The following is a 27,730-nucleotide window of genomic DNA, read 5'->3' on the forward strand; positions in this document are numbered from 1 at the left end:
GAGACAGTCCTGCTCCACTCTCACTACCATCAGAACATAACTTCAAAGCTATCACCCCAAAGAAAAAAAAAGCGCCGCACCACCACCGGGTGGGCTCGAACCTCCAAGCTTTCGGTTAACCGCCGATCGCGCTAGCCAACTGCGCCACGGAGACAGTTCTGCTCCACTCTCACCACCGTAAGAACATTTTTTCAGAGCTATCAGCCCAAAGAAAAAAAAGCGCTGTACCACCACCGGGTGGGCTCGAACCTCCAACTTTTCGGTTAACAGCCGATCGCGCTAGCCAATTGCGACACGGAGACAGTCGTGCTCCACTCTCACCACCATCAGAACATAACTTCAAAGCTATCAGCGCAAAGAAAAAAACGCGCCGCACCACCACCGGGTGGGCTCGAAACTTCAAATTTTCTGTTAACAGCCGATCGCGCTAGCCAATTGCGCCACAGAGACAGTTCTGCTCCACTCTCACCACCATCAGAACATATCTTCAAAACTATCAGCCCAAAGAAAAAAAAGCGCCTCACCACCACCGGGTGGGCTCGAACCTCCAAGCTTTCGGTTAACAGCCGATCGCGCTAGCCAACTGCGCCACGGAGACAGTTCTGCTTCACTCTCACCACCATCAGGACATAACTTCAAAGCTATCAGCCCAAAGAAAAAAAAGCGCCGCACCACCACCGGGTGGGCTCGAACCTCCAACCTTTCGGTTAACAGCCGATCGCGCTAGCCAATTGCGCCACGGAGACAGTCGTGCTGTGCTCTCAGCACCATCAGAACATATCTTCAAAGCTATGAGCGCAAAGAAAAAAGCAACGTACCACCACCGGGTGGGCTCGAACCTCCAACTTTTCGGTTAACAGCCGATCGCGCTAGCCAATTGCGCGACGGAGACAGTCCTGCCCCACTCTCACCACCATCAGAACATATCTTCAAAGCTATCAGCGCAAAGAAAAAAGCAAAACACCTGTCCTGGGAGGGCTCGAAACTCCAACCTTTCGGTCAACAGGCGATCGCGCTAGCCAATTGCGCCACGGAGATAAGTCGTGCTTCACTCTCACCACCATCAGAACATATCTTCAAAGCTATCGGCGCAAAGGAAAAAGCAACACACCACTCCCGGGAGGGCTCGAACCTCCAAATTTTCGGTTAACAGCCGATCGCGCTAGCCAATTGCGCGACGGAGACAGTCCTGCTCCACTCTCACCACCATCAGAACATATCTTCAAAGCCCAAAGAAAAAAAAGAGCCGCACCACCACCGGGTGCGCTCGAAACTGCAACCTTTCGGTTAACAGCCGATCGCGCTAGCCAATTGCGCCACGGAGACAGTCTTGCTCCGCTCTCACCACCATCAGAACATATCTTCAAAGCTCTCAGCCCAAAGAAAAAAAAGCGCCGCACCACCACCGGGTGGGCTCGAACCTCCAACCTTTCGGTTATGAGCCGATGCCGCTAGCCATTTGCGCCACGGAGACAGTCGTGCTCCACTCTCACCACCGTCAGAACATTTCTTCAGAGCTATCAGCGCAAAGAAAAAAGCAACACACCACTCCCGGGAGGGCTCGAAACTCCAACCTTTCGGTTAACAGCCGATCGCGCTAGCCCATTGCGCCACGGAGACAGTCGTGCTCCACTCTCACCACCGTCAGAACATATCTTCAAAGCTATCAGCGCAAAGAAAAAAGGAACACACCCCTCCTGGGAGGGCTCGAACCTCCAACTTTTCGGTTAACAGCCGATCGCGCTAGCCAATTGCGCAACGGAGACAGTCCTGCTCTACTCTCACCACCGTCAGAACATTTCTTCAGAGCTATCAGCCCAAAGAAAAAAAAGCGCCGCACCACCACCGGGTGGGCTCGAAACTCCAACCTTTCCGTTAACAGCCGATAGCGCTAGCCAATTGCCCCACGGACACAGTCGTGCTCCACTGTCACCACCGTCAGAACATGTCTTCAGAGCTATCACCCCAAAGAAAAAAAAGCGCCGCACCACCACCGGGTGGGCTCGAACCTCCAACATTTCGGTTAACAGCCGATCGCGCTAGCCAATTGCGCCACGGAGACAGTCGTGCTCCACTCTCACCACCATCAGAACGTATCTTTAAAGCTATCAGCGCAAAGAAAAAAGCAACACACCACTCCCGGGAGGGCTCGAAACTCCAACCTTTCGTTTAACAGCTGATCGCGCTAGCCAATTGCGCCACGGAGACAGTCCTGCTTCACTCTCACTACCATCAGAACATAACTTCAAAGCTATCACCCCAAAGAAAAAAAAAGCGCCGCACCACCACCGGGTGGGCTCGAACCTCCAAGCTTTCGGTTAACAGCCGATCGCGCTAGCCAACTGCGCCACGGAGACAGTTCTGCTCCACTCTCTCCACCATCAGAACATAACTTCAAAGCTATCAGCCCAAAGAAAAAAAAGCGCCGCAACACCACCGGGAGGGCTCGAAACTCCAACTTTTCGGTTAACAGCCGATCGCGCTATTCAATTGCGCCACGGAGACAGTCGTGCTCTACTCTCACCAACATCAGAACATGTCTTCAAAGCTATCAGCCCAAAGAAAAAAAAAGCGCCGCACCACCACCGGGTGGGCTCGAACCTCCAACCTTTCGGTTAACAGCCGATCGCGCTAGCCAATTGCGCCACGGAGACAGTCGTGCTGTGCTCTCAGCACCATCAGAACATATCTTCAAAGCTATGAGCGCAAAGAAAAAAGCAACACACCACCACCGGGTGGGCTCGAACCTCCAACTTTTCGGTTAACAGCCGATCGCGCTAGCCAATTGCGCCACGGAGACAGTCGTGCTCCACGCTCACCACCATCAGAACATATCTTCAAAGCTATAAGCGCAAAGAAAAAAGCAACACACCATTCCCGGGAGGGCTCGAAACTGCAAACTTTCGGTCAACAGCCGATCGCGCTAGCCAATTGCGCCACGGAGACAGTCCTGCTCCAGTGTCACCACCATCAGAACATATCTTCAAAGCTATCAGACCAAAGAAAAAAAAGCGCCGCACCACCACCGGGTGGGCTGGAACCTCCAACCTTTCGGTTAACAGCGATCGCGCTAGCCAATTGCGCGACGGAGACAGTCCTGCCCCACTCTCACCACCATCAGAACATATCTTCAAAGCTATCAGCGCAAAGAAAAAAGCAAAACACCTGTCCTGGGAGGGCTCGAAACTCCAACCTTTCGGTCAACAGGCGATCGCGCTAGCCAATTGCGCCACGGAGACAGTCGTGCTTCACTCTCACCACCATCAGAACATATCTTCAAAGCTATCGGCGCAAAGGAAAAAGCAACACACCACTCCCGGGAGGGCTCGAACCTCCAAATTTTCGGTTAACAGCCGATCGCGCTAGCCAATTGCGCGACGGAGACAGTCCTGCTCCACTCTCACCACCATCAGAACATATCTTCAAAGCCCAAAGAAAAAAAAGAGCCGCACCACCACCGGGTGCGCTCGAAACTGCAACCTTTCGGTTAACAGCCGATCGCGCTAGCCAATTGCGCCACGGAGACAGTCTTGCTCCGCTCTCACCACCATCAGAACATATCTTCAAAGCTCTCAGCCCAAAGAAAAAAAAGCGCCGCACCACCACCGGGTGGGCTCGAACCTCCAACCTTTCGGTTAAGAGCCGATGCCGCTAGCCATTTGCGCCACGGAGACAGTCGTGCTCCACTCTCACCACCGTCAGAACATTTCTTCAGAGCTATCAGCGCAAAGAAAAAAGCAACACACCACTCCCGGGAGGGCTCGAAACTCCAACCTTTCGGTTAACAGCCGATCGCGCTAGCCCATTGCGCCACGGAGACAGTCGTGCTCCACTCTCACCACCGTCAGAACATATCTTCAAAGCTATCAGCGCAAAGAAAAAAGGAACACACCCCTCCTGGGAGGGCTCGAACCTCCAACTTTTCGGTTAACAGCCGATCGCGCTAGCCAATTGTGCAACGGAGACAGTCCTGCTCTACTCTCACCACCGTCAGAACATTTCTTCAGAGCTATCAGCCCAAAGAAAAAAAAGCGCGGCACCACCACCGGGTGGGCTCGAAACTCCAACCTTTCCGTTAACAGCCGATAGCGCTAGCCAATTGCCCCACGGAGACAGTCGTGCTCCACTGTCACCACCGTCAGAACATGTCTTCAGAGCTATCACCCCAAAGAAAAAAAAGCGCCGCACCACCACCGGGTGGGCTCGAACCTCCAACATTTCGGTTAACAGCTGATCGCGCTAGCCAATTGCGCCACGGAGACAGTCGTGCTCCACTCTCACCACCATCAGAACGTATCTTTAAAGCTATCAGCGCAAAGAAAAAAGCAACACACCACTCCCGGGAGGGCTCGAAACTCCAACCTTTCGTTTAACAGCTGATCGCGCTAGCCAATTGCGCCACGGAGACAGTCCTGCTCCACTCTCACTACCATCAGAACATAACTTCAAAGCTATCACCCCAAAGAAAAAAAAAAGCGCCGCACCACCACCGGGTGGGCTCGAACCTCCAAGCTTTCGGTTAACCGCCGATCGCGCCAGCCAACTGCGCCACGGAGACAGTTCTGCTCCACTCTCACCACCGTAAGAACATTTTTTCAGAGCTATCAGCCCAAAGAAAAAAAAGCGCTGTACCACCACCGGGTGGGCTCGAACCTCCAACTTTTCGGTTAACAGCCGATCGCGCTAGCCAATTGCGCCACGGAGACAGTCGTGCTCCACTCTCACCACCATCAGAACATAACTTCAAAGCTATCAGCGCAAAGAAAAAAACGCGCCGCACCACCACCGGGTGGGCTAGAAACTTCAAATTTTCTGTTAACAGCCGATCGCGCTAGCCAATTGCGCCACGGAGACAGTTCCACTCTCACCACCATCAGAACATATCTTCAAAACTATCAGCCCAAAGAAAAAAAAGCGCCTCACCACCACCGGGTGGGCTCGAACCTCCAAGCTTTCGGTTAACAGCCGATCGCGCTAGCCAACTGCGCCACGGAGACAGTTCTGCTCCACTCTCACCACCATCAGGACATAACTTCAAAGCTATCAGCCCAAAGAAAAAAAGCGCCGCAACACCACCGGGAGGGCTCGAAACTCCAACCTTTCGGTTAACAGCCGATCGCGCTATTCAATTGCGCCACGGAGACAGTCGTGCTCTACTCTCACCACCATCAGAACATGTCTTCAAAGCTATCAGCCCAAAGAAAAAAAAGCGCCGCACCACCACCGGGTGGGCTCGAACCTCCAACCTTTCGGTTAACAGCCGATCGCGCTAGCCAATTGCGCCACGGAGACAGTCGTGCTGTGCTCTCAGCACCATCAGAACATATCTTCAAAGCTATGAGCGCAAAGAAAAAAGCAACGTACCACCACCGGGTGGGCTCGAACCTCCAACTTTTCGGTTAACAGCCGATCGCGCTAGCCAATTGCGCGACGGAGACAGTCCTGCCCCACTCTCACCACCATCAGAACATATCTTCAAAGCTATCAGCGCAAAGAAAAAAGCAAAACACCTGTTCTGGGAGGGCTCGAAACTCCAACCTTTCGGTCAACAGGCGATCGCGCTAGCCAATTGCGCCACGGAGACAGTCGTGCTTCACTCTCACCACCATCAGAACATATCTTCAAAGCTATCGGCGCAAAGGAAAAAGCAACACACCACTCCCGGGAGGGCTCGAACCTCCAAATTTTCGGTTAACAGCCGATCGCGCTAGCCAATTGCGCGACGGAGACAGTCCTGCTCCACTCTCACCACCATCAGAACATATCTTCAAAGCCCAAAGAAAAAAAAGAGCCGCACCACCACCGGGTGCGCTCGAAACTGCAACCTTTCGGTTAACAGCCGATCGCGCTAGCCAATTGCGCCACGGAGACAGTCTTGCTCCGCTCTCACCACCATCAGAACATATCTTCAAAGCTCTCAGCCCAAAGAAAAAAAAGCGCCGCACCACCACCGGGTGGGCTCGAACCTCCAACCTTTCGGTTAAGAGCCGATGCCGCTAGCCATTTGCGCCACGGAGACAGTCGTGCTCCACTCTCACCACCGTCAGAACATTCTTCAGAGCTATCAGCGCAAAGAAAAAAGCAACACACCACTCCCGGGAGGGCTCGAAACTCCAACCTTTCGGTTAACAGCCGATCGCGCTAGCCCATTGCGCCACGGAGACAGTCGTGCTCCACTCTCACCACCGTCAGAACATATCTTCAAAGCTATCAGCGCAAAGAAAAAAGGAACACACCCCTCCTGGGAGGGCTCGAACCTCCAACTTTTCGGTTAACAGCCGATCGCGCTAGCCAATTGCGCAACGGAGACAGTCCTGCTCTACTCTCACCACCGTCAGAACATTTCTTCAGAGCTATCAGCCCAAAGAAAAAAAAGCGCCGCACCACCACCGGGTGGGCTCGAAACTCCAACCTTTCCGTTAACAGCCGATAGCGCTAGCCAATTGCCCCACGGACACAGTCGTGCTCCACTGTCACCACCGTCAGAACATGTCTTCAGAGCTATCACCCCAAAGAAAAAAAAGCGCCGCACCACCACCGGGTGGGCTCGAACCTCCAACATTTCGGTTAACAGCCGATCGCGCTAGCCAATTGCGCCACGGAGACAGTCGTGCTCCACTCTCACCACCATCAGAACGTATCTTTAAAGCTATCAGCGCAAAGAAAAAAGCAACACACCACTCCCGGGAGGGCTCGAAACTCCAACCTTTCGTTTAACAGCTGATCGCGCTAGCCAATTGCGCCACGGAGACAGTCCTGCTTCACTCTCACTACCATCAGAACATAAATTCAAAGCTATCACCCCAAAGAAAAAAAAAGCGCCGCACCACCACCGGGTGGGCTCGAACCTCCAAGCTTTCGGTTAACCGCCGATCGCGCTAGCCAACTGCGCCACGGAGACAGTTCTGCTCCACTCTCACCACCGTAAGAACATTTTTTCAGAGCTATCAGCCCAAAGAAAAAAAAGCGCTGTACCACCACCGGGTGGGCTCGAACCTCCAACTTTTCGGTTAACAGCCGATCGCGCTAGCCAATTGCGCCACGGAGACAGTCGTGCTCCACTCTCACCACCATCAGAACATAACTTCAAAGCTATCAGCCCAAAGAAAAAAACGCGCCGCACCACCACCGGGTAGGCTCGAAACTTCAAATTTTCTGTTAACAGCCGATCGCGCTAGCCAATTGCGCCACGGAGACAGTTCTGCTCCACTCTCACCACCATCAGAACATATCTTCAAAACAATCAGCCCAAAGAAAAAAAAGCGCCTCACCACCACCGGGTGGGCTCGAACCTCCAAGCTTTCGGTTAACAGCCGATCGCGCTAGCCAACTGCGCCACGGAGACAGTTCTGCTCCACTCTCACCACCATCAGGACATAACTTCAAAGCTATCAGCCCAAAGAAAAAAAAGCGCCGCAACACCACCGGGAGGGCTCGAAACTCCAACCTTTCGGTTAACAGCCGATCGCGCTATTCAATTGCGCCACGGAGACAGTCGTGCTCTACTCTCACCACCATCAGAACATGTCTTCAAAGCTATCAGCCCAAAGAAAAAAAAGCGCCGCACCACCACCGGGTGGGCTCGAACCTCCAACCTTTCGGTTAACAGCCGATCGCGCTAGCCAATTGCGCCACGGAGACAGTCGTGCTGTGCTCTCAGCACCATCAGAACATATCTTCAAAGCTATGAGCGCAAAGAAAAAAGCAACGTACCACCACCGGGTGGGCTCGAACCTCCAACTTTTCGGTTAACAGCCGATCGCGCTAGCCAATTGCGCCACGGAGACAGTCGTGCTCCACGCTCACCACCATCAGAACATATCTTCAAAGCTATAAGCGCAAAGAAAAAAGCAACACACCACTCCCGGGAGGGCTCGAAACTGCAACCTTTCGGTCAACAGCCGATCGCGCTAGCCAATTGCGCCACGGAGACAGTCTTGCTCCGCTCTCACCACCATCAGAACATATCTTCAAAGCTCTCAGCCCAAAGAAAAAAAAGCGCCGCACCACCACCGGGTGGGCTCGAACCTCCAACCTTTCGGTTAAGAGCCGATGCCGCTAGCCATTTGCGCCACGGAGACAGTCGTGCTCCACTCTCACCACCGTCAGAGCATTTCTTCAGAGCTATCAGCGCAAAGAAAAAAGCAACACACCACTCCCGGGAGGGCTCGAAACTGCAACCTTTCGGTTAACAGCCGATCGCGCTAGCCCATTGCGCCACGGAGACAGTCTTGCTCCACTCTCACCACCATCAGAACATATCTTCAAAGCTATCAGCCCAAAGAAAAAAAAGCGCCGCACCACCACCGGGTGGGCTCGAACCTCCAACCTTTCGGTTAACAGCCGATCGCGCTAGCCAATTGCGCCACGGAGACAGTCGTGCTCCACTCTCACCACCATCAGAACATATCTTCAAAGCTATCAGCGCAAAGAAAAAAGCAACACATCCCTCCCGGGAGGGCTAGAACCTCCAACTTTTCGGTTAAGAGCCGATCGCGCTGGCCAATTGCGCCACGGAGACAGTCCTGCTCCACTGTCACCACCATCAGAACATAGCTTCAAAGCTATCAGCCCAAAGAAAAAAAGCGCCGCACCACCACCGGGTGGGCTCGAACCTCCAACCTTTCGGTTAACAGCCGATCGCGCTAGCCAACTGCGCCACGGAGACAGTCGTGCTCCATTCTCACCACCATCAGAACATATCTTCAAAGCTATCAGCGCACAGAAAATAGCAACACACCTGTCCCGGGAGGGCTCGAAACTCCAACCTTTCGGTGAACAGCCGATCGCGCTAGCCATTTGCGCCACGGAGACAGTCGTGCTCCACTCTCACCACCGTCAGAACATTTCTTCAGAGCTATCAGCCCAAAGAAAAAAAGCGCCGCACCACCACCGGGTGAGCTCGAACCTCAAACCTTTCGGTTAACAGCCGATCGCACTAGCGGTTCGCGCCACGGAGACAGTCCTCCTCCACTCTGACCTCCATTAGAACATATCTTCAAAGCGATCAGCCCAAAGAAAAAAAAGCGCCGCACCACCACCGGGTGGGCTCGAACATCCAACCTCTCGGTTAAAGGCTGATCTCGATAGCCAATTGCGCCACGGAGACAGTCGTGCTCCACTCTCACCACCATCAGAACATATCTTCAAAGCTATCAGCGCAAAGAAGAAAAAGTGCCGCACCACCACCGGGTGGGCTCGAACCTCCAACCTTTCGGTTAACAGCCGATCGCGCTAGCCAATTGCGCCACGGAGACAGTCGTGCTCCACTCTCACCACCGTCAGAACATATCTTCAAAGCTATCAGCGCAAAGAAAAAAGGAACACACCCCTCCTGGGAGGGCTCGAACCTCCAACTTTTCGGTTAACAGCCGATCGCGCTAGCCAATTGCGCAACGGAGACAGTCCTGCTCTACTCTCACCACCGTCAGAACATTTCTTCAGAGCTATCAGCCCAAAGAAAAAAAAGCGCCGCACCACCACCGGGTGGGCTCGAAACTCCAACCTTTCCGTTAACAGCCGATAGCGCTAGCCAATTGCCCCACGGAGACAGTCGTGCTCCACTGTCACCACCGTCAGAACATGTCTTCAGAGCTATCACCCCAAAGAAAAAAAAGCGCCGCACCACCACCGGGTGGGCTCGAACCTCCAACATTTCGGTTAACAGCCGATCGCGCTAGCCAATTGCGCCACGGAGACAGTCGTGCTCCACTCTCACCACCATCAGAACATATCTTTAAAGCTATCAGCGCAAAGAAAAAAGCAACACACCACTCCCGGGAGGGCTCGAAACTCCAACCTTTCGTTTAACAGCTGATCGCGCTAGCGAATTGCGCCACGGAGACAGTCCTGCTCCACTCTCACTACCATCAGAACATAACTTCAAAGCTATCACCCCAAAGAAAAAAAAAGCGCCGCACCACCACCGGGTGGGCTCGAACCTCCAAGCTTTCGGTTAACCGCCGATCGCGCTAGCCAACTGCGCCACGGAGACAGTTCTGCTCCACTCTCACCACCATCAGAACATAACTTCAAAGCTATCAGCCCAAAGAAAGAAAAGCGCCGCACCACCACCGAGTGGGCTCGAACCTCCAACCTTTCGGTTAACAGCCGATCGCGCTAGCCAATTGCGCCACGGAGACAGTCGCGCTGTGCTCTCAGCACCATCAGAACATATCTTCAAAGCTATGAGCGCAAAGAAAAAAGCAACACACCACCACCGGGTGGGCTCGAACCTCCAACTTTTCGGTTAAGAGCCGATCGCGCTAGCCAATTGCGCCACGGAGACAGTCGTGCTCCACGCTCACCACCATCAGAACATATCTTCAAAGCTATAAGCGCAAAGAAAAAAGCAACACACCACTCCCGGGAGGGCTCGAAACTGCAACCTTTCGGTCAACAGCCGATCGCGCTAGCCAATTGCGCCACGGAGACAGTCCTGCTCCAGTGTCACCACCATCAGAACATATCTTCAAAGCTATCAGACCAAAGAAAAAAAAGCGCCGCACCACCACCGGGTGGGCTGGAACCTCCAACCTTTCGGTTAACAGCGATCGCGCTAGCCAATTGCGCGACGGAGACAGTCGTGCTTCACTCTCACCACCGTCAGAACATTTCTTCAAAGCTATCAGCGCAAAGAAAAAAGCAAAACACCTGTCCTGGGAGGGCTCGAAACTCAACCTTTCGGTCAACAGGCGATCGCGCTAGCCAATTGCGCCACGGAGACAGTCGTGCTTCACTCTCACCACCATCAGAACATATCTTCAAAGCTATCGGCGCAAAGAAAAAAGCAACACACCACTCCCGGGAGGGCTCGAACCTCCAAATTTTCGGTTAACAGCCGATCGCGCTAGCCAATTGCGCGACGGAGACAGTCCTGCTCCACTCTCACCACCATCAGAACATATCTTCAAAGCCCAAAGAAAAAAAAGAGCCGCACCACCACCGGGTGCGCTCGAAACTCCAACCTTTCGGTTAACAGCTGATCGCGCTAGCCAATTGCGCCACGGAGACAGTCTTGCTCCGCTCTCACCACCATCAGAACATATCTTCAAAGCTCTCAGCCCCAAAAAAAAAGCGCCGCAGCACCACCGGGTGGGCTCGAACCTCCAACCTTTCGGTTAAGAGCCGATGCCGCTAGCCATTTGCGCCACGGAGACAGTCGTGCTCCACTCTCACCACCGTCAGAACATTTCTTCAGAGCTATCAGCGCAAAGAAAAAAGCAACACACCACTCCCGGGAGGGCTCGAAACTCCAACCTTTCGGTTAACAGCCGATCGCGCTAGCCCATTGCGCCACGGAGACAGTCTTGCTCCACTCTCACCACCATCAGAACATATCTTCAAAGCTATCAGCCCAAAGAAAAAAAAGCGCCGCACCACCACCGGGTGGGCTCGAACGTCCAACCTTTCGGTTAACAGCCGATCGCGCGAGCCAATTGCGCCACGGAGACAGTCGTGCTCCACTCTCACCACCATCAGAACATATCTTCAAAGCTATCAGCGCAAAGAAAAAAGCAACACACCACTCCCGGGAGGGCTCGAACCTCCAACGTTTCGGTTAACAGCCGATCGCGCTGGCCAATTGCGCCATGGAGACAGTCCTGCTCCACTGTCACCACCATCAGAACATATCTTCAAAGCTATCAGCGCAAAGAAAAAAGGAACACACCCCTCCTGGGAGGGCTCGAACCTCCAACTTTTCGGTTAACAGCCGATCACGCTAGCCAATTGCGCAACGGAGACAGTGCTGCTCTACTCTCACCACCGTCAGAACATTTCTTCGGAGCTATCAGCCCAAAGAAAAAAAAGCGCCGCACCACCACCGGGTGGGCTCGAAACTCCAACCTTTCCGTTAACAGCCGATAGCGCTAGCCAATTGCCCCACGGAGACAGTCGTGCTCCACTGTCACCACCGTCAGAACATGTCTTCAGAGCTATCACCCCAAAGAAAAAAAAGCGCCGCACCACCACCGCGTGGGCTCGAACCTCCAACATTTCGGTTAACAGCCGATCGCGCTAGCCAATTGCGCCACGGAGACAGTCGTGCTCCACTCTCACCACCATCAGAACGTATCTTTAAAGCTATCAGCGCAAAGAAAAAAGCAACACACCACTCCCGGGAGGGCTCGAAACTCCAACCTTTCGTTTAACAGCTGATCGCGCTAGCCAGTTGCGCCACGGAGACAGTCCTGCTCCACTCTCACTACCATCAGAACATAACTTCAAAGCTATCACCCCAAAGAAAAAAAAAGCGCCGCACCACCACCGGGTGGGCTCGAACCTCCAACATTTCGGTTAACAGCCGATGCCGCTAGCCATTTGCGCCACGGAGACAGTCTCTCTCTACTCTCACCACCATCAGAACTTATCTTCAAAGCTATCAGCGCAAAGAAAAAAGCAACACCCCACTCACGGGAGGGCTCGAAACTCCAACCTTTCGGTTTACAGCCGATCGCGCTAGCCAATTGCGCCACGGAGACTGTCGTGCCCCACTTTCACCACCATCAGAAAATACCTTCAAAGCTATCAGCGCAAAGAAAAAAGCAACACACCACACCCGGGAGGGCTCGAAACTCCAAACTTTCGGTTAACAGCCGATCGCGCTAGCCAATTGCGCCACGGAGACAGTCCTGCTCCACTCTCACTACCATCAGAACATAACTTCAAAGCTATCAGCCCAAAGAAAAAAAAGCGCCGCACCACCACCGGGTGGGCTCGAACCTCCAACCTTTCGGTTAACAGCCGATTGCGCTAGCCAATTGCGCCACGGAGACAGTCGTGCTCCACTCTCACCACCATCAGAACATATCTTCAAAGCTATCAGCGCAAAGAAAAAAGCAACACACCCCACCCAGGTGGGCTCGAACCTCCAACATTTCGGTTAACAGCCGATCGTGCTAGCCAATTGCGCCGCGGAGACAGTCCTGCTCCACTGTCACCACCATCAGAACATATCTTCAAAGCTATCAGCCCAAAGAAAAAAAGCGCCGCACCACCACCGGGTGGGCTCGAACCTCCAACCTTCCGGTTAACAGCCGATTGCGCTAGCCAATTGCGCGACGGAGACAACCCTTCTCCACTCTCACCACCATCAGAACATATCTTCAAAGCTATCAGCCCAAAGAAAAAAAAGCGCCGCACCACCACCGGGTGGGCTCGAACCTCCAACCTTTCGGTTAACAGCCGATCGTGCTAGCCAACTGCGCCACAGAGACAGTCGTGCTCCACTCTCATCACCATCAGAACATATCTTCAAAGCTATCAGCGCAAAGAAAAAAGCAACACACCACTCCCGGGAGGGCTCGAAACTCCAACATTTCGGTTAACAGCCCATCGCGCTAGCCCATTGCGCCACGGAGACAGTCTTGCTCCGCTCTCACCACCATCAAAACATATCTTCAAAGCTATCAGCCCAAAGAAAAAAAAGCGCCGCACCACCACCAGGTGGGCTCGAACGTCCAACCTTTCGGTTAACAGCCGATCGCGCTAGCCAATTGCGCCACGGAGACAGTCGTGCTCCACTCTCACCACCATCAGAACATATCTTCAAAGCTATCAGCGCAAAGAAAAAAGCAACACACCACTCCCGGGAGGGCTCGAACCTCCAACGTTTCGGTTAACAGCCGATCGCGCTGGCCAATTGCGCCACGGAGACAGTCCTGCTCCACTGTCACCACCATCAGAACATATCTTCAAAGCTATCAGCCCAAAGAAAAAAACCGCCTCACCACCACCGCGTGGGCTCGAACCTCCAACCTTTCGGTTAACAGCCGATCGCGCAAGCCAATTGCGCGACGGAGACAGTCCTGCTCCACTCTCACCACCATCAGAACATATCTTCAAAGCTATCAGCCCAAAGAAAAAAAACGCTTCACCACCACCGGGAGGGCTCAAAACTCACACCTTTCGGTTAACAGCCGATCGTGCTATTCAATTGCGCCACGGAGACAGTCGTGCTCTACTCTCACCACCATCAGAACATATCTTCAAGGCTATCAGCCCAAAGAAAAAAAAGCGCCACACCACCACCGGGTTGGCTCGAACCTCCAACATTTCGGTTAACAGCCGATGCCGCTAGCCATTTGCGCCACGGAGACAGTCTCTCTCCACTCTCACCACCATCAGAACTTATCTTCAAAGCTATCAGCGCAAAGAAAAAAGCAACACCCCCCTCACGGGAGGGCTCGAAACTCCAACCTTTCGGTTTACAGCCGATCGCGCTAGCCAATTGCGCCACGGAGACAGTCGTGCCCCACTTTCACCACCATCAGAACATACCTTCAAAGCTATCAGCGCAAAGAAAAAAGCAACACACCACAACCGGGAGGGCTCGAAACTCCAAACTTTCGGTTAACAGCCGATCGCGCTAGCCAATTGCGCCACGGAGACAGTCCTGCTCCACTCTCACTACCATCAGAACATAACTTCAAAGCTATCAGCCCAAAGAAAAAAAAGCGCCGCACCACCACCGGGTGGGCTCGAACCTCCAACCTTTCGGTTAACAGCCGATTGCGCTAGCCAATTGCGCCACGGAGACAGTCGTGCTCCACTCTCATCACCATCAGAACATATCTTCAAAGCTATCAGCGCAAAGAAAAATGCAACACCCCCCTCACGATGGGCTCGAAACTCCAACCTTTCGGTTTACAGCCGATCGCGCTAGCCAATTGCGCCAAGGAGACAGTCGTGCCCCACTTTCACCACCATCAGAACATACCTTCAAAGCTATCAGCGCAAAGAAAAAAGCAACACACCACACCCGGGAGGGCTCGAAACTCCAAACTTTCGGTTAACAGCCGATCGCGCTAGCCAATTGCGCCACGGAGACAGTCCTGCTCCACTCTCACTACCATCAGAACATAACTTCAAAGCTATCAGCCCAAAGAAAAAAAAGCGCCGCACCACCACCGGGTGGGCTCGAACCTCCAACCTTTCGGTTAACAGCCGATTGCGCTAGCCAATTGCGCCACGGAGACAGTCGTGCTCCACTCTCACCACCATCAGAACATATCTTCAAAGCTATCAGCGCAAAGAAAAAAGCAACACACCCCACCCAGGTGGGCTCGAACCTCCAACATTTCGGTTAACAGCCGATCGTGCTAGCCAATTGCGCCGCGGAGACAGTCCTGCTCCACTGTCACCACCATCAGAACATATCTTCAAAGCTATCAGCCCAAAAAAAAAAGCGCCGCACCACCACCGGGTGGGCTCGAACCTCCAACCTCTCGCTCGAACATCCAACGTCTCGGTTAAAGGCTGATCTCGCTAGCCAATTGCGCCACGGAGACAGTCGTGCTCCACTCTCACCACCATCAGAACATATCTTCAAAGCTATCAGCGCAAAGAAAAAAAAAGCGCTGCACCACCACCGGGTGGGCTCGAACCTCCAACCTTTCGGTTAACAGCCGATCGCGCTAGCCAATTGCGCCACGGAGACAGTCGTGCTCCACTCTCACCACCGTCAGAACATATCTTCAAAGCTATCAGCGCAAAGGAAAAAGGAACACACCCCTCCTGGGAGGGCTCGAACCTCCAAATTTTCGGTTAACAGCCGATCGCGCTAGCCAATTGCGCAACGGAGACAGTCCTGCTCTACTCTCACCACCGTCAGAACATTTCTTCAGAGCTATCAGCCCAAAGAAAAAAAAGCGCCGCACCACCACCGAGTGGGCTCGAACCTCCAACATTTCGGTTAACAGCCGATCGCGCTAGCCAATTGCGCCACGGAGACAGTCGTGCTCCACTCTCACCACCATCAGAACGTATCTTTAAAGCTATCAGCGCAAAGAAAAAAGCAACACACCACTCCCGGTAGGGCTCGAAACTCCAACCTTTCGTTTAACAGCTGAGCGCGCTAGCCAATTGCGCCACGGAGACAGTCCTGCTCCACTCTCACTACCATCAGAACATAACTTCAAAGCTATCACCCCAAAGAAAAAAAAGCGCCGCACCACCACCGGGTGGGCTCGAACCTCCAACATTTCGGTTAACAGCCGATGCCGCTAGCCATTTGCGCCACGGAGACAGTCTCTCTCCACTCTCACCACCATCAGAACTTATCTTCAAAGCTATCAGCGCAAAAAAAAAGGAACACCCCACTCACGGGAGGGCTCGAAACTCCAACCTTTCGGTTTACAGCCGATCGCGCTAGCCAATTGCGCCACGGAGACACTCGTGCCCCACTTTCACCACCATCAGAACATACCTTTAAAGCTATCAGCGCAAAGAAAAAAGCAACACACCACACCCGGGAGGGCTTGAAACGCCAAACTTTCGGTTAACAGCCGATCGCGCTAGCCAATTGCGCCACGGAGACAGTCCTGCTCCACTCTCACTACCATCAGAACATAACTTCAAAGCTATCAGCCCAAAGAAAAAAAAGCGCCGCACCACCACCGGGTGGGCTCGAACCTCCAACCTTTCGGTTAACAGCCGATTGCGCTAGCCAATTGCGCCACGGAGACAGTCGTGCTCCACTCTCACCACCATCAGAACATATCTTCAAAGCTATCAGCGAAAAGAAAAAAGCAACACACCCCACCCAGGTGGGCTCGAACCTCCAACATTTCGGTTAACAGCCGATCGTGCTAGCCAATTGCGCCGCGGAGACAGTCCTGCTCCACTGTCACCACCATCAGAACATATCTTCAAAGCTATCAGCCCAAAGAAAAAAAAGCGCCGCACCACCACCGGGTGGGCTCGAACCTCCAACCTTTCGGTTAACAGCCCATCGCGCTAGCCAATTGCGCGACGGGGACAACCCTTCTCCACTCTCACCACCATCAGAACATATCTTCAAAGCTATCAGCCCAAAGAAAAAAAGTGCCGCACCACCACCGGGTGGGCTCGAAACTCCAACCTTTCGGTTAACAGCCGATCGCGCTAGCCAATTGCGCCACGGAGACAGTTCTGCTCCACTCTCACCACCATCAAAACATATCTTCAAAGCTATCAGCCCAAAGAAAAAAAAGCGCCGCACCACCACTGGGTGGGCTCGAACCTCCAAGCTTTCGGTTAACAGCCGATCGCGCTAGCCAACTACGCGAAGGAGACAGTCGTGCTCCACTCTCACCACCAGCAGAACTTATTTTCAAAGCTATCAGCGCAAAGAAAAAAGCATCTCACCACTCCCGGGAGGGCTCGAACCTGCAACATTTCGGTCAACAGCCGATCGCGCTAGCCAATTGCGCCACGGAGACAGTCCTGCTCCAGTGTCCCCACCATCAGAACATATCTTCAAAGCTATCAGCGCAAAGAAAAAAGCAACACACCACTCCAGGGAGGGCTCGAAACTCTAATTTTTTCGTCAACATCCGAACGTGCTAGCCAATTGCGCCACGGAGACAGTCGTGCTGCAATCTCACCACCGTCAGAAGTTTTCTTCAGAGCTATCAGCCCAAAAAAAAAGCGCCGCACCACCACCGGGTGGGCTCGAACCTCCGAACTTTCGGTTAACAGCCGATCGCGCTAGCCAATTGCGCCACGGAGACAGTTCTGCTCCACTCTCACCACCATCAGAACATATCTTCAAAGCTATCGGCGCAAAGAAAAAAGCAACACACCACTCCCGGGAGGGCTCGAACCTCCAAATTTTCGGTTAACAGCCGATCGCGCTAGCCAATTGCGCGACGGAGACAGTCCTGCTCCACTCTCACCACCATCAGAACATATCTTCAAAGCCCAAAGAAAAAAAAGAGCCGCACCACCACCGGGTGCGCTCGAAACTCCAACCTTTCGGTTAACAGCTGATCGCGCTAGCCAATTGCGCCACGGAGACAGTCTTGCTCCGCTCTCACCACCATCAGAACATATCTTCAAAGCTCTCAGCCCCAAAAAAAAAAGCGCCGCAGCACCACCGGGTGGGCTCGAACCTCCAACCTTTCGGTTAAGAGCCGATGCCGCTAGCCATTTGCGCCACGGAGACAGTCGTGCTCCACTCTCACCACCGTCAGAACATTTCTTCAGAGCTATCAGCGCAAAGAAAAAAGCAACACACCACTCCCGGGAGGGCTCGAAACTCCAACCTTTCGGTTAACAGCCGATCGCGCTAGCCCATTGCGCCACGGAGACAGTCTTGCTCCACTCTCACCACCATCAGAACATATCTTCAAAGCTATCAGCCCAAAGAAAAAAAAGCGCCGCACCACCACCGGGTGGGCTCGAACGTCCAACCTTTCGGTTAACAGCCGATCGCGCTAGCCAATTGCGCCACGGAGACAGTCGTGCTCCACTCTCACCACCATCAGAACATATCTTCAAAGCTATCAGCGCAAAGAAAAAAGCAACACACCACTCCCGGGAGGGCTCGAACCTCCAACGTTTCGGTTAACAGCCGATCGCGCTGGCCAATTGCGCCATGGAGACAGTCCTGCTCCACTGTCACCACCATCAGAACATATCTTCAAAGCTATCAGCGCAAAGAAAAAAGGAACACACCCCTCCTGGGAGGGCTCGAACCTCAAACTTTTCGGTTAACAGCCGATCACGCTAGCCAATTGCGCAACGGAGACAGTCCTGCTCTACTCTCACCACCGTCAGAACATTTCTTCGGAGCTATCAGCCCAAAGAAAAAAAAGCGCCGCACCACCACCGGGTGGGCTCGAAACTCCAACCTTTCCGTTAACAGCCGATAGCGCTAGCCAATTGCCCCACGGAGACAGTCGTGCTCCACTGTCACCACCGTCAGAACATGTCTTCAGAGCTATCACCCCAAAGAAAAAAAAAAGCGCCGCACCACCACCGGGTGGGCTCGAACCTCCAACATTTCGGTTAACAGCCGATCGCGCTAGCCAATTGCGCCACGGAGACAGTCGTGCTCCACTCTCACCACCATCAGAACGTATCTTTAAAGCTATCAGCGCAAAGAAAAAAGCAACACACCACTCCCGGGAGGGCTCGAAACTCCAACCTTTCGTTTAACAGCTGATCGCGCTAGCCAGTTGCGCCACGGAGACAGTCCTGCTCCACTCTCACTACCATCAGAACATAACTTCAAAGCTATCACCCCAAAGAAAAAAAAAGCGCCGCACCACCACCGGGTGGGCTCGAACCTCCAACATTTCGGTTAACAGCCGATGCCGCTAGCCATTTGCGCCACGGAGACAGTCTCTCTCCACTCTCACCACCATCAGAACTTATCTTCAAAGCTATCAGCGCAAAGAAAAAAGCAACACCCCACTCACGGGAGGGCTCGAAACTCCAACCTTTCGGTTTACAGCCGATCGCGCTAGCCAATTGCGCCACGGAGACTGTCGTGCCCCACTTTCACCACCATCAGAACATACCTTCAAAGCTATCAGCGCAAAGAAAAAAGCAACACACCACACCCGGGAGGGCTCGAAACTCCAAACTTTCGGTTAACAGCCGATCGCGCTAGCCAATTGCGCCACGGAGACAGTCCTGCTCCACTCTCACTACCATCAGAACATAACTTCAAAGCTATCAGCCCAAAGAAAAAAAAGCGCCGCACCACCACCGGGTGGGCTCGAACCTCCAACCTTTCGGTTAACAGCCGATTGCGCTAGCCAATTGCGCCACGGAGACAGTCGTGCTCCACTCTCACCACCATCAGAACATATCTTCAAAGCTATCAGCGCAAAGAAAAAAGCAACACACCCCACCCAGGTGGGCTCGAACCTCCAACATTTCGGTTAACAGCCGATCGTGCTAGCCAATTGCGCCGCGGAGACAGTCCTGCTCCACTGTCACCACCATCAGAACATATCTTCAAAGCTATCAGCCCAAAGAAAAAAAGCGCCGCACCACCACCGGGTGGGCTCGAACCTCCAACCTTCCGGTTAACAGCCGATTGCGCTAGCCAATTGCGCGACGGAGACAACCCTTCTCCACTCTCACCACCATCAGAACATATCTTCAAAGCTATCAGCCCAAAGAAAAAAAAGCGCCGCACCACCACCGGGTGGGCTCGAACCTCCAACCTTTCGGTTAACAGCCGATCGTGCTAGCCAACTGCGCCACAGAGACAGTCGTGCTCCACTCTCATCACCATCAGAACATATCTTCAAAGCTATCAGCGCAAAGAAAAAAGCAACACACCACTCCCGGGAGGGCTCGAAACTCCAACATTTCGGTTAACAGCCCATCGCGCTAGCCCATTGCGCCACGGAGACAGTCTTGCTCCGCTCTCACCACCATCAAAACATATCTTCAAAGCTATCAGCCCAAAGAAAAAAAAGCGCCGCACCACCACCAGGTGGGCTCGAACGTCCAACCTTTCGGTTAACAGCCGATCGCGCTAGCCAATTGCGCCACGGAGACAGTCGTGCTCCACTCTCACCACCATCAGAACATATCTTCAAAGCTATCAGCGCAAAGAAAAAAGCAACACACCACTCCCGGGAGGGCTCGAACCTCCAACGTTTCGGTTAACAGCCGATCGCGCTGGCCAATTGCGCCACGGAGACAGTCCTGCTCCACTGTCACCACCATCAGAACATATCTTCAAAGCTATCAGCCCAAAGAAAAAAACCGCCTCACCACCACCGCGTGGGCTCGAACCTCCAACCTTTCGGTTAACAGCCGATCGCGCAAGCCAATTGCGCGACGGAGACAGTCCTGCTCCACTCTCACCACCATCAGAACATATCTTCAAAGCTATCAGCCCAAAGAAAAAAAACGCTTCACCACCACCGGGAGGGCTCAAAACTCACACCTTTCGGTTAACAGCCGATCGTGCTATTCAATTGCGCCACGGAGACAGTCGTGCTCTACTCTCACCACCATCAGAACATATCTTCAAGGCTATCAGCCCAAAGAAAAAAAAGCGCCACACCACCACCGGGTTGGCTCGAACCTCCAACATTTCGGTTAACAGCCGATGCCGCTAGCCATTTGCGCCACGGAGACAGTCTCTCTCCACTCTCACCACCATCAGAACTTATCTTCAAAGCTATCAGCGCAAAGAAAAAAGCAACACCCCCCTCACGGGAGGGCTCGAAACTCCAACCTTTCGGTTTACAGCCGATCGCGCTAGCCAATTGCGCCACGGAGACAGTCGTGCCCCACTTTCACCACCATCAGAACATACCTTCAAAGCTATCAGCGCAAAGAAAAAAGCAACACACCACAACCGGGAGGGCTCGAAACTCCAAACTTTCGGTTAACAGCCGATCGCGCTAGCCAATTGCGCGACGGAGACAGTCCTGCTCCACTCTCACTACCATCAGAACATAACTTCAAAGCTATCAGCCCAAAGAAAAAAAAGCGCCGCACCACCACCGGGTGGGCTCGAACCTCCAACCTTTCGGTTAACAGCCGATTGCGCTAGCCAATTGCGCCACGGAGACAGTCGTGCTCCACTTTCACCACCATCAGAACATACCTTCAAAGCTATCAGCCCAAAGAAAAAAAAGCGCCGCACCACCACCGGGTGGGCTCGAACCTCCAACCTTTCGGTTAACAGCCGATTGCGCTAGCCAATTGCGCCACGGAGACAGTCGTGCTCCACTCTCACCACCATCAGAACATATCTTCAAAGCTATCAGCGCAAAGAAAAAAGCAACACACCCCACCCAGGTGGGCTCGAACCTCCAACATTTCGGTTAACAGCCGATCGTGCTAGCCAATTGCGCCGCGGAGACAGTCCTGCTCCACTGTCACCACCATCAGAACATATCTTCAAAGCTATCAGCCCAAAAAAAAAGCGCCGCACCACCACCGGGTGGGCTCGAACCTCCAACCTCTCGCTCGAACATCCAACCTCTCGGTTAAAGGCTGATCTCGCTAGCCAATTGCGCCACGGAGACAGTCGTGCTCCACTCTCACCACCATCAGAACATATCTTCAAAGCTATCAGCGCAAAGAAAAAAAAGCGCTGCACCACCACCGGGTGGGCTCGAACCTCCAACCTCTCGCTCGAACATCCAACCTCTCGGTTAAAGGCTGATCTCGCTAGCCAATTGCGCCACGGAGACAGTCGTGCTCCACTCTCACCACCATCAGAACGTATCTTTAAAGCTATCAGCGCAAAGAAAAAAGCAACACACCACTCCCGGTAGGGCTCGAAACTCCAACCTTTCGTTTAACAGCTGAGCGCGCTAGCCAATTGCGCCACGGAGACAGTCCTGCTCCACTCTCACTACCATCAGAACATAACTTCAAAGCTATCACCCCAAAGAAAAAAAAGCGCCGCACCACCACCGGGTGGGCTCGAACCTCCAACATTTCGGTTAACAGCCGATGCCGCTAGCCATTTGCGCCACGGAGACAGTCTCTCTCCACTCTCACCACCATCAGAACTTATCTTCAAAGCTATCAGCGCAAAAAAAAAGGAACACCCCACTCACGGGAGGGCTCGAAACTCCAACCTTTCGGTTTACAGCCGATCGCGCTAGCCAATTGCGCCACGGAGACACTCGTGCCCCACTTTCACCACCATCAGAACATACCTTTAAAGCTATCAGCGCAAAGAAAAAAGCAACACACCACACCCGGGAGGGCTTGAAACGCCAAACTTTCGGTTAACAGCCGATCGCGCTAGCCAATTGCGCCACGGAGACAGTCCTGCTCCACTCTCACTACCATCAGAACATAACTTCAAAGCTATCAGCCCAAAGAAAAAAAAGCGCCGCACCACCACCGGGTGGGCTCGAACCTCCAACCTTTCGGTTAACAGCCGATTGCGCTAGCCAATTGCGCCACGGAGACAGTCGTGCTCCACTCTCACCACCATCAGAACATATCTTCAAAGCTATCAGCGAAAAGAAAAAAGCAACACACCCCACCCAGGTGGGCTCGAACCTCCAACATTTCGGTTAACAGCCGATCGTGCTAGCCAATTGCGCCGCGGAGACAGTCCTGCTCCACTGTCACCACCATCAGAACATATCTTCAAAGCTATCAGCCCAAAGAAAAAAAAGCGCCGCACCACCACCGGGTGGGCTCGAACCTCCAACCTTTCGGTTAACAGCCCATCGCGCTAGCCAATTGCGCGACGGGGACAACCCTTCTCCACTCTCACCACCATCAGAACATATCTTCAAAGCTATCAGCCCAAAGAAAAAAAAGCGCCGCACCACCACCGGGTGGGCTCGAACCTCCAACCTTTCGGTTAACAGCCGATCGCGCTAGCCAACTGCGCCACAGAGACAGTCGTGCTCCACTCTCATCACCATCAGAACATATCTTCAAAGCTATCAGCGCAAAGAAAAAAGCAACACACCTGTCCTGGGAGGGCTCGAAACTCTAACCTTTCAGTCAACAGCCGATCGCGCTAGCCAATTGCGCCACGGAGACAGTCCTCCTCTACTCTCACCACCATCAAAACATATCTTCAAAGCTATCGGCGCAAAGAAGAAAGCAACACACCACTCCCGGGAGGGTTCGAACCTCCAAACTTTCGGTTAACAGTCGATCGCGCTAGCCAATTGCGCCACGGAGACAGTCCTGCTCCACTCTCACCACCATAAGAACATATCTTCAAACCCCAAAGAAAAAAGAGTGCCGCACCACCACCGGGTGGGCTCGAAACTCCAACCTTTCGGTTAACAGCCGATCGCGCTAGCCATTTGCGCCACGGAGACAGTCGTGCTCCACTCTCACCACCGTCAGAACATTTCTTTAGAGCTATCAGCCCAAGAAAAAGCGCCGCACCACTACCGGGTGGGCTCGAACCTCCAACCTTTCGGTTAACAGCCGATCGCGCTAGCCAATTGCGCCACGGAGACAGTCGTGCCCCACTTTCACCACCATCAGAACATATCTTCAAAGCTATCAGCGCAAAGAAGAAAGCAACACACCACTCCCGGGAGGGCTCGAAACTCCAACCTTACGGTTAACAGCTGATCGCGCTAGCCGTTTGCGCCACAGAGACAGCCCTGCTCCACTCTCACCACCATTAGAACATATCTTCAAAGCTATCAGCCCAAAGAAAAAAAAGCACCGCAACCACCACCGGGTGACCTCGAACATCCAACCTTTCGGTTAACAGCCGATCGCGCTAGCCAATTGCGCCACGGAGACAGTCGTGCTCCACTCTCACCACCATCCCGAACATATCTTCAAAGCTATCAGCGCAGAGAAAAAAAAGCGCCGCACCACCACCGGGTGGGCTCGAACCTCCAACTTTTCGGTTAACAGCCGATCGCGCTAGCCAATTGCGGCACGGAGACAGTCCTGCTCCACTCTCACCACCACCAGAACATATCTTCAAAGCTATTAGCCCACAGGAAAAAAAGGGCCGCACCACCACCGGGTGGGCTCGAACCTCCAACCTTTCGGTTAACAGCCGATCGCGCTAGCCAATTGCGCCACGGAGACAGTCGTGCTCCACTCTCACCACCGTCAGAACACATCTTCAAAGCTATCAGCGCGAAGAAAAAAGCAACACACCCCTCCCGGGAGGGCTCAAACCTCCAACTTTTCGGTTAACAGCCGATCGCGCTAACCAATTGCGCCACGGAGACAGTCCTGCTCCACTCTCACCACCATCAGAACATATCTTCAAAGCTATCAGCCCAAAGAAAAAAAAGCGCCGCACCACCACCGGGTGGGCTCGAAACTCCAACCTTTCGGTTAAGAGCCGATGCCGCTAGCAATTTGCGCCACGGAGACAGTCGTGCTCCACTCTCACCACCGTCAGAACATTTCTTCAGAGCTATCAGCCCAAAGAAATAAAAACGCCGCACCACCACCGGGTGGGCTCGAACCTCCAACTTTTCGGTTAACAGCCGATCGCGCTAGCCAATTGCGCCACGGAGACAGTCGTGCTCCACTCTCACCACCATCAGAACATAACTTCAAAGCTATCAGCCCAAAGAAAAAAAAGCGCCGCACCACCACCGGGTGGGCTCGAAACTCCAAATTTTCGGTGAACAGCCGATCGCGCTAGCCAATTGCGCCACGGAGACAGTGCTGCTCCACTCTCACCACCATCAGAACATATCTTCAAAACTATCAGCCCAAAGAAAAAAAAGCGCCTCACCACCACCGGGTGGGCTCGAACCTCCAAGCTTTCGCTTAACAGCCGATAGCGCTAGCCAACTGCGACACGGAGACAGTTCTGCTCCACTCTCACCACCATCAGAACATGACTTCAAAGCTATCAGCCCAAAGAAAAAAAAGCGCCGACACCACCGGGAGGGCTCGAAACTCCAACCTTTCGGTTAACAGCCGATCGCGCTATTCAATTGCGCCACGGAGACAGTCGTGCTCTACTCTCACCACCATCAGAACATGTCTTCAAAGCTATCAGCCCAAAGAAAAAAAAGCGCCGCACCACCACCGGGTGGGCTCGAACCTCCAACCTTTCGGTTAACAGCCGATCGCGCTAGCCAATTGCGCCACGGAGACAGTCGTGCTGTACTCTCAGCACCATCAGAACATATCTTCAAAGCTATCAGCGCAAAGAAAAAAGCAACACACCACCACCTGGTGGGCTCGAACATCCAACTTTTCGGTTAACAGCCGATCGTGCTAGCCAATTGCGCCACGGAGACAGTCGTGCTCCACGCTCCCCACCATCAGAACATATCTTCAAAGCTATAAGCGCAAAGAAAAAAGCAACACACCACTCCCGGGAGGGCTCGAAATTGCAACCTTTCGGTCAACAGCCGATCGCGCTAGCCACAGAGACAGTCCTGCTCCAGTGTCACCACCATCAGAACATATCTTCAAAGCTATCAGACCAAAGAAAAAAAAGCGCCGCACCACCACCGGGTGGGCTCGAACCTCCAACTTTTCGGTTAACAGCCGATCGCGCTAGCCGATTTCGGCACGGAGACAGTCCTGCTCCACTCTCACCACCATCAGAACATATCTTCAAAGCTATCAGCCCACAAAAAAGCGCCGCACCACCATCGGGTGGGCTCGAACCTCCGACCTTTCGGTTAACAACCGATCGCGCCACCCAATTGCGCAAAGGAGACAGTCGTGCTCCACTCTCACCACCATCAGAACATATCTTCAAAGCTATCAGCGCAAAGAAAAAAGCAAAACACCTGTCCCGGGAGGGCTCGAAACTCCAACCTTTCGGTCAACAGCCGATCGCGCTAGCCAATTGCGCCACGGAGACAGTCCTGCTCTACTCTCACCACCATCAGAACATATCTTCAAAGCTATCAGCCCAAAGAAAAAAAAGCGCCGCACCACCACCGGGTGGGCTCGAAACTCGAACCTTTCGGTTAAACGCCGATCGCGCTAGCCCATTGCGCCACGGAGACAGTTCTGCTCCACTCTCACCACCATCAGAGCATATCTTCAAAGCTATCAGCCCAAAGAAAAAAAAGCGCTGCACCACCACCGGGTGGGCTCGAACCTCCGACCTTTCGGTTAACAGCCGATCGCGCCGCCCAATTGCGCAACGGAGACAGTCGTTCTCCACTCTCACCACCATCAGAACATATCTTCAAAGCTATCGGCGCAAAGAAAAAAGCAACACACCACTCCCGGGAGGGCTCGAACCTCCAAATTTTCGGTTAACAGCCGATCGCGCTAGCCAATTGCGCCACGGAGACAGTCCTGCTCCACTCTCACCACCATCAGAACATATCTTCAAAGCCCAAAGAAAAAAAAGTGCCGCACCACCACCGGGTGCGCTCGAAACTCCAACCTTTCGGTTAACAGCCGATCGCGCTAGCCAATTGCGCCACGGAGACAGTCTTGCTCCGCTCTCACCACCATCAGAACATATCTTCAAAGCTATCAGTCCAAAGAAAAAAAAGCGCCACACCACCACCGGATAGGCTCGAACCTCCAACCTTTCGGTGAACAGCCGATCGCGCTAGCCAATTGCGCCACGGAGACAGTCGTGCTCCACTCTCACCACCATCAGAACATATCTTCAAAGCTATCAGCGCAAAGAAAAAAGCAACACACCCCACCCAGGTGGGCTCGAACCTCCAACATTTCGGTTAACAGCCGATCGTGCTAGCCAATTGCGCCGCGGAGACAGTCCTGCTCCACTGTCACCACCATCAGAACATATCTTCAAAGCTATCAGCCCAAAGAAAAAAAAGCGCCGCACCACCACCGGGTGGGCTCGAACCTCCAACCTTTCGGTTAACAGCCGATCGCACTAGCCAATTGCGCGACGGAGACAACCCTTCTCCACTCTCACCACCATCAGAACATATCTTCAAAGCTATCAGCCCAAAGAATAAAAAGCGCCGCACCACCACTGGGTGGGCTCGAACCTCCAAACTTTCGGTTGACAGCCGATCGCGCTAGCCAACTGCGCCACAGAGACAGTCGTGCTCCACTCTCATCACCATCAGAACATATCTTCAAAGCTATCAGCGCAAAGAAAAAAGCAACACACCACTCCCGGGAGGGCTCGAAACTCCAACCTTTCGGTTAACAGCCCATCGCGCTAGCCCATTGCGCCACGGAGACAGTCTTGCTCCGCTCTCACCACCATCAAAACATATCTTCAAAGCTATCAGCCCAAAGAAAAAAAAGCGCCGCACCACCACCGGGTGGGCTCGAACGTCCAACCTTTCGGTTAACAGCCGATCGCGCTAGCCAATTGCGCCACGGAGACAGTCGTGCTCCACTCTCACCACCATCAGAACATATCTTCAAAGCTATCAGCGCAAAGAAAAAAGCAACACACCACTCCCGGGAGGGCTCGAACCTCCGACTTTTAGGTTAACAGCCGATCGCGCTGGCCAATTGCGCCACGGAGACAGTCCTGCTCCACTGTCACCACCATCAGAACATATCTTCAAAGCTATCAGCCCAAAGAAAAAAACCGCCTCACCACCACCGGGTG

Source organism: Rhipicephalus microplus, chromosome 9 (assembly GCF_043290135.1).
Source record: "Rhipicephalus microplus isolate Deutch F79 chromosome 9, USDA_Rmic, whole genome shotgun sequence".
NCBI classification, from domain to species: domain Eukaryota; kingdom Metazoa; phylum Arthropoda; class Arachnida; order Ixodida; family Ixodidae; genus Rhipicephalus; species Rhipicephalus microplus.